Below are 15143 nucleotides of genomic sequence, written 5' to 3' on the forward strand. Positions count from 1 at the left end.
AGCACTCTGAGGACAGAAACGCTAGTTCTCACACAGAGCTCCTCTTCGGTGCTCTCATGATAACAAGAGATTGCATTACAGTCCCCTGAGCGGTATGTCATATGATCCCCATAGTCTGTGAACTTAAAAGAATTAAACTTTTGAATTAGGAGCGTTACAAACTTTAGTGTTCAACCAGAGACTCCTAAAACTCATTTATCAAAGTACTTAGCCTTATATAATACTTTAAATTAATTTTCTGGGGAAGTTGTATTCATCTGCCTTAACTAGGTGATGCATCTTTCCTTTCTTCTAGCACACTGCCCCATTCACTACCTGTCTTAAAGTTTCTACAGCAAATAAAAGCAAGTTTTCAAAGACCTGTCTCCTTTGCTGCTGTCTTCATACACTTCTGGTCCAGTTGAAAAGACCATGTAATTCTGAGATTATACAATTTAAAACTATATCACAATGTGTATGTTGAAGCGAGCTCAGTTAACATACTCCAGGCAACCTTAATTCTTCACCTTCCCCTTTGCAGCACTTGTTCTTTGTATCTCTAACAACATTATTCAAGACAGCTTTCTGAGCTTGGTTTAATTTCCAGCTCTTCTGAAGACAGCAAGCATGGAAAGGAGAAGCTCCATCTTGCTCCATACAGACACCATCAGATTAACAGATTAACACCATCTACTCTTTTAATTTTTTTTTAAAAAATCATTCTACGAAGAACCTAAATAGATAAGAGTCTAAATCTAAATCTAAATTCATTCTACATTTCAGTTAACACAGAGTTATTAGTACTTCTTTAAGTCATTCTTTCTGAAGGCAAAACAGCTCTTGATTCAGTCATGAGTACTGAGGGGGTGAGGAAGGAATGGTTTTTAATTAAGAACAGGGTTTTCCTGGCACTGTTTACCAAGGATAAGTGTGCTTATCTTTATTCCACTGGAAGAAAGTAGATGATAGCATACCTTCACCTACTTTTCCCTGAAAATACAAACTAATCAAAGACATCTTCCCCTCTTGTCTCAAACATACTCCCTTTTTTCTGGGGGAGGGACTTAAGGGGGTTAAGGCTGAATTTAAAATTATTTTATACAATCATAGAATACCATGTCAGAAGGGATTTCAAGGATCATCTGGTCCAACCTTTCTTGGCGAAAGCACAGTCTAGACAAGGTAGCCCAGCACCCTGTCCTGTTGAATCTTAAAAGTGTTCAATGTTGGGGAATCCATCACTTCCCTGCGGACATTATTCCAGTGGCTGATTGTTCTCACTGTGAAAAATTTTCCTCTTGTGCCCAATCAGAATCTCTCCAGAAGTAACTTGTACCCACTACCCCTCGTCTTTTCCATGTGACTCCTTGTAAAAAGGGAGTCTCTATCTTCTTTGTAGCTACCGTTTAAATACTGGAACATGGTTATAAGGTCTCCCCTAAGCTTTCTCTTCTCAAGGCTGAACAATCCCAATTCTCTCAGCATTTCCTCACATGACAGGCTTCCCAGTCCCTTGATCATCTTTGTGGTTCTTCTCTGGACCCTCTCCAGCCTGCCCACATCTTTTTTGCATAGCAGGGACCAAAACTGCACACAGTATTCCAGGTGTGGCCTGACAAGCGCTGAGTAGAGTGGGTTAATGACTTCTTTTTCTCTGCTGGTGATGCCCTTGTTGATGCAACCCAGCATCCTGTTGGCTTTCTTTGCTGCAGCAGTTCACTGTTCACTCATGTTGATCTTGTTGTCCACCAGGATCCCCAGGTCCCTTTCCACAGAGCTGCTCCCCAGCCAGGCAGATCCCAGCCTGTGCTGCACCCCTGGATTGTGTTTTCCCAGGTGCAAGACTTTACACTTGTCCTTGTTGAACTTCATAAGGTTCTTGTTAGTCCACTCTCCCAGCCTATCCAGGTCTTCCTGCAGGGTGGCTCTCCCTTCCCAAGTGTCCACTTCCCCGCTCAGTTTGGTATCATCAGCAAACAAGTTAGGAGAGACTGATTCCCCCAAGATGTGAAATAATAGAGCAGATTAAAAGACATTCGATTTATTGTATAAGTCCTATTTTAGAATAGTTTCAATATTTGAGTTGGTAACAACAGGGTTTGTATCAACAGAATATAAACTAAATCAACACAAACAGAAGTCAGAAGTATATAATAAATTCAAATACAATGAGAATTTCATTAAGAATATTCTTCCCACCTTTGAATACACAAAAATAGTTGTTTGGATCTCATGACTTCACCCTTATTTGTAACAGGCATCTTTTGAAAAGAAAAGGTAACACGAACCTTAATATAGATTAGTATAGGTTAGGTGATCTCAGCTTCTTGGTATCAGAAACTAACAGCTAGCTGTAGTATTGTTCACAACATGGTTTTACATATGAGTATCCTAAACCTGTCAGCTCTCCCACTAATCTGTCCTTCTTTTTTCTCCTTCTTGCATATTTTATAGATTCTTCTATCTTGCACAACTCCTCCTCTTCCATTCATCTCCCTGTGTTTGTTTCTTCCTCTTCCCCATAATTTCCTCACTGAAATATAACCCAAGTTGAAATATAACCCAAGTTTCAAACGATGAAGAATGTAGTTGCCTTTCTGCACACTATAATCAGTGCTTTGGTGGCACAACCCACATGTGCTGCAAATGCTGTAGGAGCTTTTCATTAGGTTTAATACAATTCAGGACTGGTGTATCAGAGAGGTGAATGTAAAGCAAAATACTAAATTGATGTAAGGGAAAACTTTAGATTAATCTTTCACATTATCTTTGCAATTAGCTTCCTAGGATTTATAATCTTGTTTGAGGTAACCTGTATGTTGATTGCCCAGAAGACAATACTTCTGGGGGAAAAAAAAAAAAATCTAGAAGGGTCACACTGAATTTAAAACCAGACATGTTGTTAATTGTTATCCTGAGCTTATTCTCAGTATTATTCCCTCTTCTTCCAGCCCCACCGCATTCAAATACACACAGTGTCACATTTTCATGGCACACTTCACATGTCACTTCACATGCTGATAAACTTCCCTGTGCTTAAGCCTTCCGTTTCTTTCCCATTTGCACTATTTCTAAATAGTGCAAAAAGTCACATAGCTTTTCTTCATGTTTTCTTCTGAGCCACTATACATCCCCTTCTCATGATGACAGAACAGCAGTCAGTCACATTGCTCCTTTTGTCTAACAGAGCAGCAGATCCAGGCTTCTCTTCCATCAAATGCAACCCCACAGGGTGACAACAACTGTCTCAGTTCTCTCTTGTCTACCTTTGTGCTCTGCTCAATCCAAAATCCTACTCCTCCCAATCAACTAATGGGGTCTGTTCCTGGATGCTCCAATGTGCCACGCACTGAAATACCAAGGACCAGTGCATGCGTGTGTTTGCAAGCACATGTGAGAGAGCAGGAGTGAGTGCTCATTTGAGAGGGGAAAAGAAGCAACCTCTCCTCAGGGTGAAATATTCACATACAGCCTAGGGGTTTAAGATCTAGAATCCTCATAGCCTGTAATAAAATCTGGGCAGCTGAATCTTCTTGATTTAAAAATCTCAACCTCTGCTGAAATGATGTAGATTCAGTGAAGAAAGCACACATCCCTCTTATGCTGCTACTGTATTACTGAGTGGCCATTTATTACAGAATACTTAATGAGTACAGATGAATGATTCAGTGCTAGAAGGTGTCTGCTGAAGTGGAATTTCTATTACATCTTGATTCTTCCAATATCAAAACTAAAACCAAAAAATAACTCTGACTTATCTGAAATAAAGACAGTAGACTGAAGTTTTTCATTTAAATAACAAATGATGGATTATATTTATGAACACTAAACAAGGCCATCTTTCAACAACCTTTTTGTGTGTCTAATATATAAAAATTAACTATAAATGTAGTATCATCAATGAATGCAGTATTTACAAATAAATCACTCATTCCTCCATTGAGCCACACTGTGTGAAGTACACTTTAACACTGAAAGTGGTATCTAATTATCTTTATTTGACCCCAAATGGAACAGGGAAATAAAAATGTTCAAAATACTTGGATCTTGGATAAGCACTCAACATTGAAAGGTGTGTCAGTATAATGTAAGATGGTATTTATTCTTACTTCTTCTGAAGAGGTCTCAAACAGTTACATGAATATATTTAATGTTGTAATATCTCTTTTCTTCAATTTCATATACTGCTTGCTGGTGTTAAAGGTAAAATGAGATTCAGTTATCCTGGCTCCCACCATCACTATGGCCTGACCCTGCAAATCCACCACTGTCACATCCAATGGAGGAAGCAGGACTGTCAATACGAATCATGCCCTTGGAACTAGGCTTCAAAACCTAAATAATCCAATGGCTGTAATTCACACAGAAGCCAATTATCACTGGTGATCCCAGACATTTCTTGGAAGTTGGCACTCTGAGTCTCTCCTACTCATCAGCATTTTGCATTTGTTTAATAGTTAGGATATAAGTAATGTAAATATCTGTAACTATTAGTAGTAGATTAATGCTGAATTTAAAAAAAAACCAAACAAAAAAACAACAACCCACAACACTGCTAAACTGATCAAAAAACCTGTAAAACAAATTTCAGTATTTGCCTCCACTCACTTTAGGAAAACCTTCTCTGTTTATTTTCTCTTCCTGCTCACAAGCTCCTGGCATCACTTGTACCGTGATGTTTACATTCTAGTTTCCATCACCAGTGACATGAAAGAGACTTCATTCACCCACACATACCTCCTTGCCAGTAAGGTCCAGAGAATCATTTACAAATGAAAAAGGACCATCATTTTCCCCCCACAAATTACCCATATGATGCCAAGAATCGCCCCATCCACACCTCATCACGTTAACATGTGCCTGTGCCTCCCCAAAGCCCACAAGACTGAAGGAAACTAATGATTCTTACCATCTAATGGCTTCCCAACACAGAAAATTTACCAGTATAATGGTGACAGAATCATACACTGCACTAGTTTAAATCTTCCATGAAGGGGTTTGGGGTGGTTTTTTTTGGTGATAAATAGGGTTTTGGCTTAACAACCTTCATCCAAAAGAAGCCCCAGCTCACTTTGAAACATCTTTCTTACTAGAATAAGAGGATTTTAGCGTGATCACTGTAGCTATTATAGTCTGGCTGATGCTAGTTAACTTGGTCACACAGACAAGTCCTAGAACTTTTCAGCAAACAAGTGATCTGGGTTTATACTTTTTACAGCCTAAAGCCAATATAGTTAAGATTTCTTTGATCCTTGAGCTTCACACTTCAGAGAGCTGCAGGAGAGAGGAAGTGCTGGAGGCCTAGGAGTTTCAGGAATCATTAATTATAGGAACCCATCATGAAGGGCATTACTAGAAGTTCGCTTCAGACTATCTGAAAGTATTAGAGATAATACGATGGTTTAAATATAAACAGCATAGCTGCTGCCATGCAGCTGTCCATGAAAGACAAGGTCTCAGTGCATTTTTTTTCCCCCCAGATTGATGATCTGTAAGGTGTTAAACATGAAAGAAGTTTACTACAGTATAAGCCCCTTCCAGTAAAATGTATTCTCTAGCATATTTTTTGGTTTTGTTCTCAAAATAAATTATAAATCACATCCATATTTTTAACGGTCTACTATACTATAAATATTGTAGCTAAAATTTTCAAAATATTGGCTATTAAATTTAGTCAGCAAAGTTAAAGTACACTCTTCTGAACTCATTTTTGAAATGGAATTCATCCTAAATGGGAGTTACAGTTTTTCTACAGAAAAAACCAAAAGTGACATTCAACAGGCCCCAATTATAAAATTAATGAGCTATTCAAAATTGTTTGTCTCCTTTTCAAATAGTATCTGTAAAACCACACAGCAAGTTATTGGTAAAAGCAGGAATAATATCCTACTTAACTAGTTCACTTTTCTTCAGAGTCCTCCACTGCCTAACAATGTATTTTATAAATATTCATGTTTATATTATAGTGGTTCCCTACAAGAATCAATTTTCTATTATGACAAGTCACATAAAGCATAGAGCTCTTTTCATAGTCAACTGAATGTCTGGTGGCATAATATGGCCTGAGCCTAAAAAACCTAATAAAATAGATTTTACTTTTTAATCTGACCCTCCAATGAAACGCTGAAAAGAAACTTTCTCTTTAAATCCTGTCCAGAATAAAATCTAGAAAGCTGTAGCCCATCCTTTACCAGCTGCTTTTTCACTTACTAATTTAAGAACAACACTTCTTCCTGTTGCACACTTACCAGGAAGCAGCTATGCCATGAATGTGTTATAAACACTACGCGTCTCTCAGGCTGCACGGCTTTCTGAAAAACAAGACAACCTAATGGAAGCGCTGCTCTTTATCATCCTCTACTTCCTGCCCACATTCTGGTTACTTAATGCAATACCAAAGTTAGAGCCTGTGAAAGAATTTCACATCTCATTTTCCTTCTGTATTTCCCCTTTCAATCACGTCTTTGACGATATGCTGATTTCCCTGGAAGTCCACTTTCTCACAGAAATGCTGCAAATGCAAAGGCACAGGGATAACCAAACTGCAAGACATCACTTACTGAGAACAGTACAGGAGGAAGCAAATATGTATGTTCTTCAAACAACATGACAGAAAAGCTTCTTCACACCAAACAGCAAAGTTTGAGCAGCAGAAAGAATGCAACACCTTGTCTGGGTGACCAACACAGCATTTCAACGTGTGCCTCAGCATAGTTCAGAAACATGGAATGGTCCCTTTGGGATGGATGTGCAACTGCAGGCAACCACATGATGAATGTTCAGTTCTGAAGTTTCCACAGTATATCTGCTCTGTGTGCCCTAAACACCACAAAATGCTTCTCAATACACTACAAAAGGCAAAATAGCTACAGGAAAGGCTGTAATTATAGAATACTACAGAGGGAGAGATGAAGCTTGAGGGCACTGTCTATATCCTATGCCTTTGCAATAGCTCCTTATTTTTTTAACAATTGCCAAGTAATGACTTCTCCTAAACAATCACAGAAAGTGGACCATGCATCACACCACAAAAAAGGATAAAAATATCTATTTTATCCTCTATTTCCCGAGGGGGAGTCATTAATTCCTGATCCCAGATCTTGTAATTGGTTCCATGGTGAATGTGAGAAGATGGGGAGTAGAACAGGGGACAATTGAAATAAGTTGTAATTAAAGGGTTTGGGAGAAGAACAGAAAAAACATACTTCTTATCCACAAACAATCACTGGAAACACTGAAGCACACTGTTAGTGCCAAACAAATATAATGAACAAACAAATATAATGAAAACAAACAGTTTCAGGCTCCCTTCAGACCCCCTGGAGAACTCAATACTTCAAATCCAAAGACTCATAACTTAACTTTCTATAGTCATTCCAGAATAAAATCTCCTGTGCAGCCTACTAAACTCAGGCTTGAAATTGTTCAGGTTCTTTGTCCCACTGTCCTGTTCATAAGAAATGGTGAGGAAAGTTCTTATAATGTGTCGTCTACATTCATTTAGGACCAATTTAGAATATCAGATCAGAAAAATTAGTTATACTTCAGCTGCAACAGTTCTTAGTTACTGATGTTTACTCATAGATTTATTTTTGAAGAATAATTTTATCCCTTCTCAACCTTCATTTGACTAAGCTAAATGACAAAGGCTTTCTAATTTACTCTTTGAAAGATAAATACTCTTTTAACTCTGATCAGCCCAGTAGTTTGTCTTTACACCTGTTCCAATTTACATCCATCTTTCTGTTCCCTGCAAGGGAAGAGCATTGGACACAATATTCCAAACGAGGTCTCAGGAAGGCTTTGTGAAATGCTGTTAGCATTTCTCCCTCTCTCTACAAAAGTATTGTGTCTAATGCATGGTAGAAGCACATTAGCCTTTTTCACAGCTGCATCATAACTGGTGGTTTAGAGCCATCGTAGTGGCATTATCACAGCACTTTACCTAATTGAGACCGCTACAACCATTAAATCATCTACGCAACATCCTATGATGTTAACAGATGTTCTTCTCATTTTAAATATTTGCATATTGAGATAAAAGACTAGCGTGGCCTGTCTGAGACCAGACACTGGGGGCTTGCAGAGCTGAATTAGCAACTGAGACTTTGTGATACTTAATCCTAAATATAAAACTCCAAACACTAGCAGCAAAGAGATGAACTACACAGTGCACAGTAACAAGGGTACTCCTGTTACTCCACACCAAATGCCTGTGCCTACACTCAAAAGCTATTTCTAACTGGATGGTTATAGATGGTCACTTCTCTCCTCTACCATGTAATTGCATTTGCCTGCTGAGGAGCCACACAGAAGATACCCAGAAAGGCCAAACTCCAGACACCTTGACATGGGGGTGGCCTCCTCACTGCTTGCTCTCATCTTCATGTCCTCAGCTGGCACCAAAAGTGCCTTTTTGTAGTGATCCCATCTAGACAAGTCTCTAGGTGTTAGGCCAGCTCCTCCTACACATACTTGTTCTTTGTTGCCAGAGCAAAAGCTGCTCAATTATAACCACTTCTACCAAAGCTCCTGTTTACACTGATATATTCTCCTGAAAAATGTTTTCAGGATTCTGAATTTATGATTTGAATGCACTTCTTGTTCTAAAATTCAGATCATACTCAAAGTGACAGTTGACAATAAAAAGACAAAGAAATCTAAAAATGCAGGAGCACAAATTCAAAGAATAATGATGGACAAAGGAGCTGACTGGTACCAAGCAAACAGCTTTGGTGGTCCCTACACAAGGTAGTGTGTTGTAGCTATTCACATCATAGCGTTAATTTCACAATCAGAAACAAATACTCCTAATAAAAACCTATCTTTGTGAAAAGTTTGTCCAGAACATGAACATTACTAGAACTAAACAGAACATGAATTACTTTCCCTTAAAGGTCAGGATCAATTAATTGGCTCAGAAATGCCATGCATTTTTAGCAGTCACATTCCAAAAAATACTTTTTCTTCCAAGCAGCTAGCAGAATCAGCACTGTCCTCTGAGCTAAGATATGGGAGTCTTTTTCTGTAAATAAAGCAAGCATTCTAGTCAATCAACACACTACCACTTTTCAGAAAATAAATATCCTAGTTATACTTGAACTTGGTTTCTCTTTTTTGCCCATTATCACATGTATACCTTAACCATTTCCCATTCAGATCTGTAGTATGAGCTGTCCTCCACAGATGACTGTATTACTGGTAAGGGAAAAAGCTCACAAATATCTAAGGCAGATGGGATGACTTCTGCTAGTACTTTGTGGTGTAAAAGACAATGTTAATAACAGTGCTGCACTAAAATGGAAGAGTGCAGCTGTGCAAAGCCTCGAGCATTACCTTATAGAAATTATAGACTAATATAACTCACTACATCACTTGTACAGAGGAAATACATATATATCTTCTACATATATATGTTTTCAGAGCACTTTCATGCATCACTGAAGGAAGGTATGGACCAGAAACAACTGAATTGACATGACCTAGCATGTTACTGCTGGTCAGCTGAGCTGAGTCAGTTACAATGAGGGATAGATACTCTTCACAGTTAGCTAACTGCCCAGCAGTGGGACAAAAATAACTCCAAGGTTGCTTAAGCACGTCTTTCACTTTACAACTGAAGGGATGAAAAAGCCATCATACAGTCCTTTTGCCAAGCCTGGTGATGGCCCATCTCATACGAAGCTGCAGTAACACCCAGCATTTTACTAATCTGCAGTAGCACAATTTGCCTCAGGCTGTAAAGATGGTTTTCTGTCCTCTGTGCCACATGCACGCATTAGCAAGATGTGAGTGTATCAATTTGGCCCTTTCATTTTTGATAATGGAAAAGGTTATGCTTCACTGAAATTGCAAATAAATATCAGGCACAATTCTGGTTAGGTTCTTGGTCTATGACACACGGAATATAAAATACACACACTTTTGACTGAGTGCGCACCTGACTTATTCCGACAAGAAGTAAGTAATCTGAAAACCAGGACAACTATCTCCCGATGTTTGCAGTTGGGATCTAAGTATATAATATTTAAATATTAAAATTTTGGAGTCCATAAAACTGGTAAAATAGAAGTGTATTGCTTATTTCTAAATATGGAATCTCCATGCAGAAAACCATCATGATTTCAAGAAGGTTTTAAAAATTACTTTTATCTGAATACAAATGTATATACCTCTTGTAAAGTCCTAGCAGCAAAATCCACTCACATTCCTAGTTGAAAAACACATATGCCAAGATACATTTGCAAATAAGGCATACAGTTTGGATATATACAAATACATACTGAAATCTTTGTATGCATACATGGCAAAAGAAACATTGCAGTTTGCAAGCAAAAATGAGCAGGCAGTGTTTCAAACTGACAATGTGGTATGGTGTTATCAGGAAGGACAAGAATTAAAGTGATTTACAGTAAATTACCCGTACTGAACAGGCATGATACACAGTTACCAGACTAAAGGAAGTTTGCATTGTTGCCTTATGGTGCTTGATCTTTCAATTAATGTCTCAAGAATACTTAATTATCTATAGCTGAACACTGGTTGTTTTTGATGTTACCATGAAAGAAACAGGTTTTTAAAATCACAACACACTTCAACAGATTCAATTATTGTCAATATTTCCATTTCTAGTCACTAAGTCCCACTCAAGCCTTCTGACTGACCTCACCACTTCACCTTTTAATCTTTAGGATCTTATATATCAGAACCATCAGAGTAATAAAAAAATAAAGCACAGGCCCAACACAGAGCTTGTGTCTACATTAAAGAGCCCAACGCCCTTCAAATTCAGGGAATCTAAAGCTCCTAACTGTATGCTTATCTATGACACACTCCTTTCTAAAGACAGTGAAGAGTATCTTGCAATTAATTTATTTTGTGAATACAGCATACATGTATTTGTATGATGTGAGAGAAAGTATAGGTATGACACAGGATAAGGACTCAGCATATGCAAATGTCAGGTAGGATAATAACCTGCAAACCAGAAACAATACAGTGTAGTTAATGGCCATAAAAAGGAAGTAAGAAACTACAAGAGGAGAACTCAAAAAATTTTACAAGTGGTATTTTACCAGGTTTGCTAGGGGCATCACTTCAGTGATACTTTTGGCTTGAGTTTCCTGACTTTGATCAATTTACAGTACATTTAAATTTGTTCAGAAGATCAAAAGCAAAACACACAAGACCAGAATTACTTCCTTCAGTTTACTGTCTTGTATTTTGCATCAAAGCAACAAGTATAGTCAATTAAGATTTCCTAAAACTACTCATGCCACACATACTCACTGACGTTCTCCATACAGAGTAACCAGCTGGCCACTGACACACTGAGCAGTGGACTATAAACTAGGTCTCCCATCTTTTTTAGGACGTTCGTGATATCCTAGCGAAAATATTCAGTACTACCTATTAAATTAATATCACAGGTGACGCTTGGCAAGGTTGCTCACATACAGAGTTTGAAACCAAAACATGCTGAACCTCTACATCATGTAGATCTAGCCTCTCAGGAACGCATTACAGCTGAGTATAGGGAAATATAGTGAAAGTACAGGGAAGTTTCCACAGAATATAGTAGGTGATATTTAACACACAAAATTGGAGAGTGAGATACAAAGTTACAGCATTGTTGAGAGATCAGTAGAAATATTTGCATTACTTAGAAACTGAGTAACTCCTAAGATGAATTGGTTGGACCTAAATAACCGCTGATAATAGTTCCAGCCAAATGGTGCAGTATTTTTTGTTAGTGCGTGAGAGCCAGAGTATTAAACTAGGCTAATCTAATGAAAAGCATAAAGTATCAGTGTAGAAGACTAAACCTTTTTTAAAATACAATTTTATATTACTCATGTAGGATCTACTAATAAAGAAATTAAAAAGAAAAAAAAGGAAAAAATGTAATTTCATAGGAATTTTAATCTATGTATATTTTATTTAATAGACTCCTGTGGTGTATGTCAGACTAAACAGCCCAGTCAAGACCTCTGAAAATTAATCTAGACACAAGAAGAGGTATGCTCTGCAAAGTATGACTTCTGAAAGGCTTTGAAAAGAAACACTTTGGAGAATTCTTATTGTTTCTGATAAGGCACATAGGAGTGCTTTCTTCTGAAGAATTCTTTACATAAAGATAAAACATAATTGTCTTGACACCTTCACACTTCTGAGAGCCAATGATCTCACTCATGGATTTCTTACTACATGCAAATGAGTCACTATTCACCTCAGCAATCTCCATGTCAGTAAAAATGCTTATCTGAGCAAATTTCGTCCATGCTTTGGTGTTTGCAGGATTAGGTTTTTGGTTTGCGGTTACCTGACATACAGGTCAAACACCTATTCAAAAAAATATTGGCCAGAAAAGGTTATGTTAACTAGTTAGAGCAACAGAAAAAGGATGCAAAGTACTAATTATTTACTTCAGGACCTCTATGCCTTCCTGATGACCAAGGATGCTAATGGCAGTCTACATCATAATTATCCTAAACATCAATATAACAATAAAACAATCCATGCCATCTGAAAGAGCTAAGATTCAGTGCAATTAACACCAAAGCATCTCTTACAGGTATTAAGTTCACTGAAAACATTAGTAGATAACTTAAGATACTTACACACAGAAGAGCTTTAAAAGGGAGAGATTTCCAATTTCCCTGAAACGTCACCTGCACTAGTCACTACTGGCCAGATGCTGCTCTGAGTCAATTCCACCCAGTCTCAGATACTAAGTCGATGTTAGAATACTAACGTAGCCGCAAAAGACAGCAAAAAACCAAAAACAAGTCAATGTATTGTTTTTGTGGAAATCCGGTTGAGACTAGGAAAGGCAAATGTGAAAAAAAAGAGATCAGAAAGACCACTCTGCATTACTTCACTGTAGGATACCCACACTCACTTCAACATACAGAGAACACCGAAATATTTCAAGGGAAACTTATTGAAGTAAAAGCAATTACCAATGAGATGATGTTTTTTCCATTGAAATTACTTCTTTCAAAACCTCTGAGTATTTTTAGTGCATTATTTTTAATAGATTTTTTTTCAGCTTTGGATTCCCATTTTCTAAGTTTCCTCCTCCCAAAGACGCAGAGAAAAGAGGATGTAAGCAAAATGCTTAGAAACAGAGTAAGGTAGAAATTTTAATCAAGGGTTTAAAATTTCTATCCTTTTAAGTCCCAAGGAATTTAGATATTTTTTTTCTATCTTCAGCTATTTTATCCTTTGCAGAAAGTATTTTTCATGTTGTCAAAACAGCCCTTATCAAAATATTTGCAGTCTAACAGTCATGTTGACCCTGTCCAGTTTGAAGGAAAGAATGGATGAGTTGACTTGTGTGCAACACACAAGCAGAGACCCTAACTATGCCTGCAAAAGACCTTATTAAAGTGATGGTATTACCACGTGACATTATAGTCACAACTATAATCAGTTTCAAAATAACAAGAGGATCTTCTTCACCTCAAAGAGTGCATGTGTTGTGGTTAAGATCTTAGTGGGCAAGTAGAAACAGAGAATTACCTGCGATCTCTGATGCTCAGCTTTCCACACATTTTCATCAGTTTTGCATCAAGTCTGTGTCAGCTAAATCCCTCTCCAGAGCTGCTGCAGAACTCCACTGACTTCAGGTTTCACCTTTTTCTGCTGTGGCCCCCATTTATAGAGGACAGTCTCGCAAAGAGCCAGTTTCCCCAGTGACCTACTCTGACAGTAGGTGGCTGAGCCCTGCAAGACACTATCTGCCATTCATCACTTACTAGCTTTTCAGAACAACAGAAGTACAGCCAAGGAGAGTATTTGGAGAGAAAAATGCAGATTCAGTCAGTGGTCACGATCTAAGAATCAACAGTTTACTAAGAAAGGCAACCTCACAGAAAAAGGAGTGAGATTTTGAATATTATATATGAAATTAGCACTGCTTTACATATTTCAGCACCATTGTTTATCAAGACACAGTATGTGTTTATATGGGACCGGTTTAATCCCAAATGGAAAGGAAAATATGAGGTACTTGTAAACACCATATTTATTAGGGCTGCAGCATAATGATTATAGACTTTTAAAAAGCAATAGAGATTCTGACCAAAAGAGCTATACTGACACAAAAGCTTTTATTTTCAGATCAGGCCAAGTTAAGAGCTTATCTCTGTCTCACAGCAACATATATATTGCATGTGCATTCCTATATTTAGCCATCGCATGCACTACAGATTAAAAGAAGCATCTAGATATTTTCTGTAGAAGAGTAATTTTCTTGATCTTAACATACAAATAAACCAAAACAAGCCACGGTGGAGAAGGGGAGGACATAAGTTTTCCTCTTCCAGTCATTAATCCTTTGTTTGCTGTTTTCCTAGTACAAGCCTTGACAAAGGCAGTATAATACTATCCCATCACTTTGAGTGCAGGCTCTCAATTGCTTTGTTAATGAATTATATGCCAAGGGTCCAGGGAATCTTGGAAACTGAAACACACAACATGGGGTTTTTCCACCGATCTTCTCTAACTGGCAACTCTTCATGGACCAACAGCACACAATTTCAGAACAGTGAGAGACTACTCTATATACACATGAAACACTGAAGTGAAGTAGGGATACCACAATTGCTAGTGGGCCAGGGAGGGCAGAAACCAAAATATGACCTGATCCTGACATGAAGTTCAAATAACAGATAATGGACAGATACCTAAGGCAAGCAGGCAGCTGAAAACTCTTCTATCTGCAAAATGACCCTGCTAAAGCCTGGAAACGCTCACCTTGAACAAAACAAGGCAGCCTTCTCCTACCTTCGCCATTCCCTGGCAGCACAGATGAGAATATGTGGAAGTCAGGGCAGAGATCCCCTGGGCCACCAATCTTTCACTACCCTGAGCTAAGAAACATATCCAACGGTATAAATTAGAGTAAACCTTAGGCCACCGTGAGTTATGATTACTAAAGAAACTGCACAAGAGGAGTTTGCTGCCCGGAGTCCTGACTCCACATGGTATATCTGCTGCTCCAGCTAGGTATGCTTCAGCAGCAGGAAAACACCTTGCATCAATCACACTTGTTTTAAAGGGGAAATTAGAGACAAAAGAATACTTAAAGGAATAATGGTTATTATGAACTACTATTAGTTTGAAAATCTGTATTCAAACTACCGAAATTTACATTAAAA

The 15143-nt window shown here is 38.0% G+C and overlaps 1 protein-coding gene across 9 annotated transcripts in view; it reads right to left on the bottom strand.

The window, feature by feature from the left end:
• Nucleotides 1-15143, bottom strand: part of TBL1X (transducin beta like 1 X-linked) — a 201189-nt gene that overhangs the window by 145090 nt on the left and 40956 nt on the right. Inside the window, exon 2 of one of the 9 annotated variants that reach the window (XM_074858843.1) lies at nucleotides 6228-6290. The exons of the other annotated variants lie outside the window; for them this stretch is intronic. The gene's annotated coding sequence lies outside the window, so the exon portion shown is untranslated. The remainder of the gene's footprint in view (nucleotides 1-6227; nucleotides 6291-15143) is intronic. 9 annotated transcript variants of the gene reach the window in all.

Source organism: Strix uralensis, chromosome 2, assembly GCF_047716275.1.
Source record: "Strix uralensis isolate ZFMK-TIS-50842 chromosome 2, bStrUra1, whole genome shotgun sequence".
Taxonomy (NCBI): domain Eukaryota; kingdom Metazoa; phylum Chordata; class Aves; order Strigiformes; family Strigidae; genus Strix; species Strix uralensis.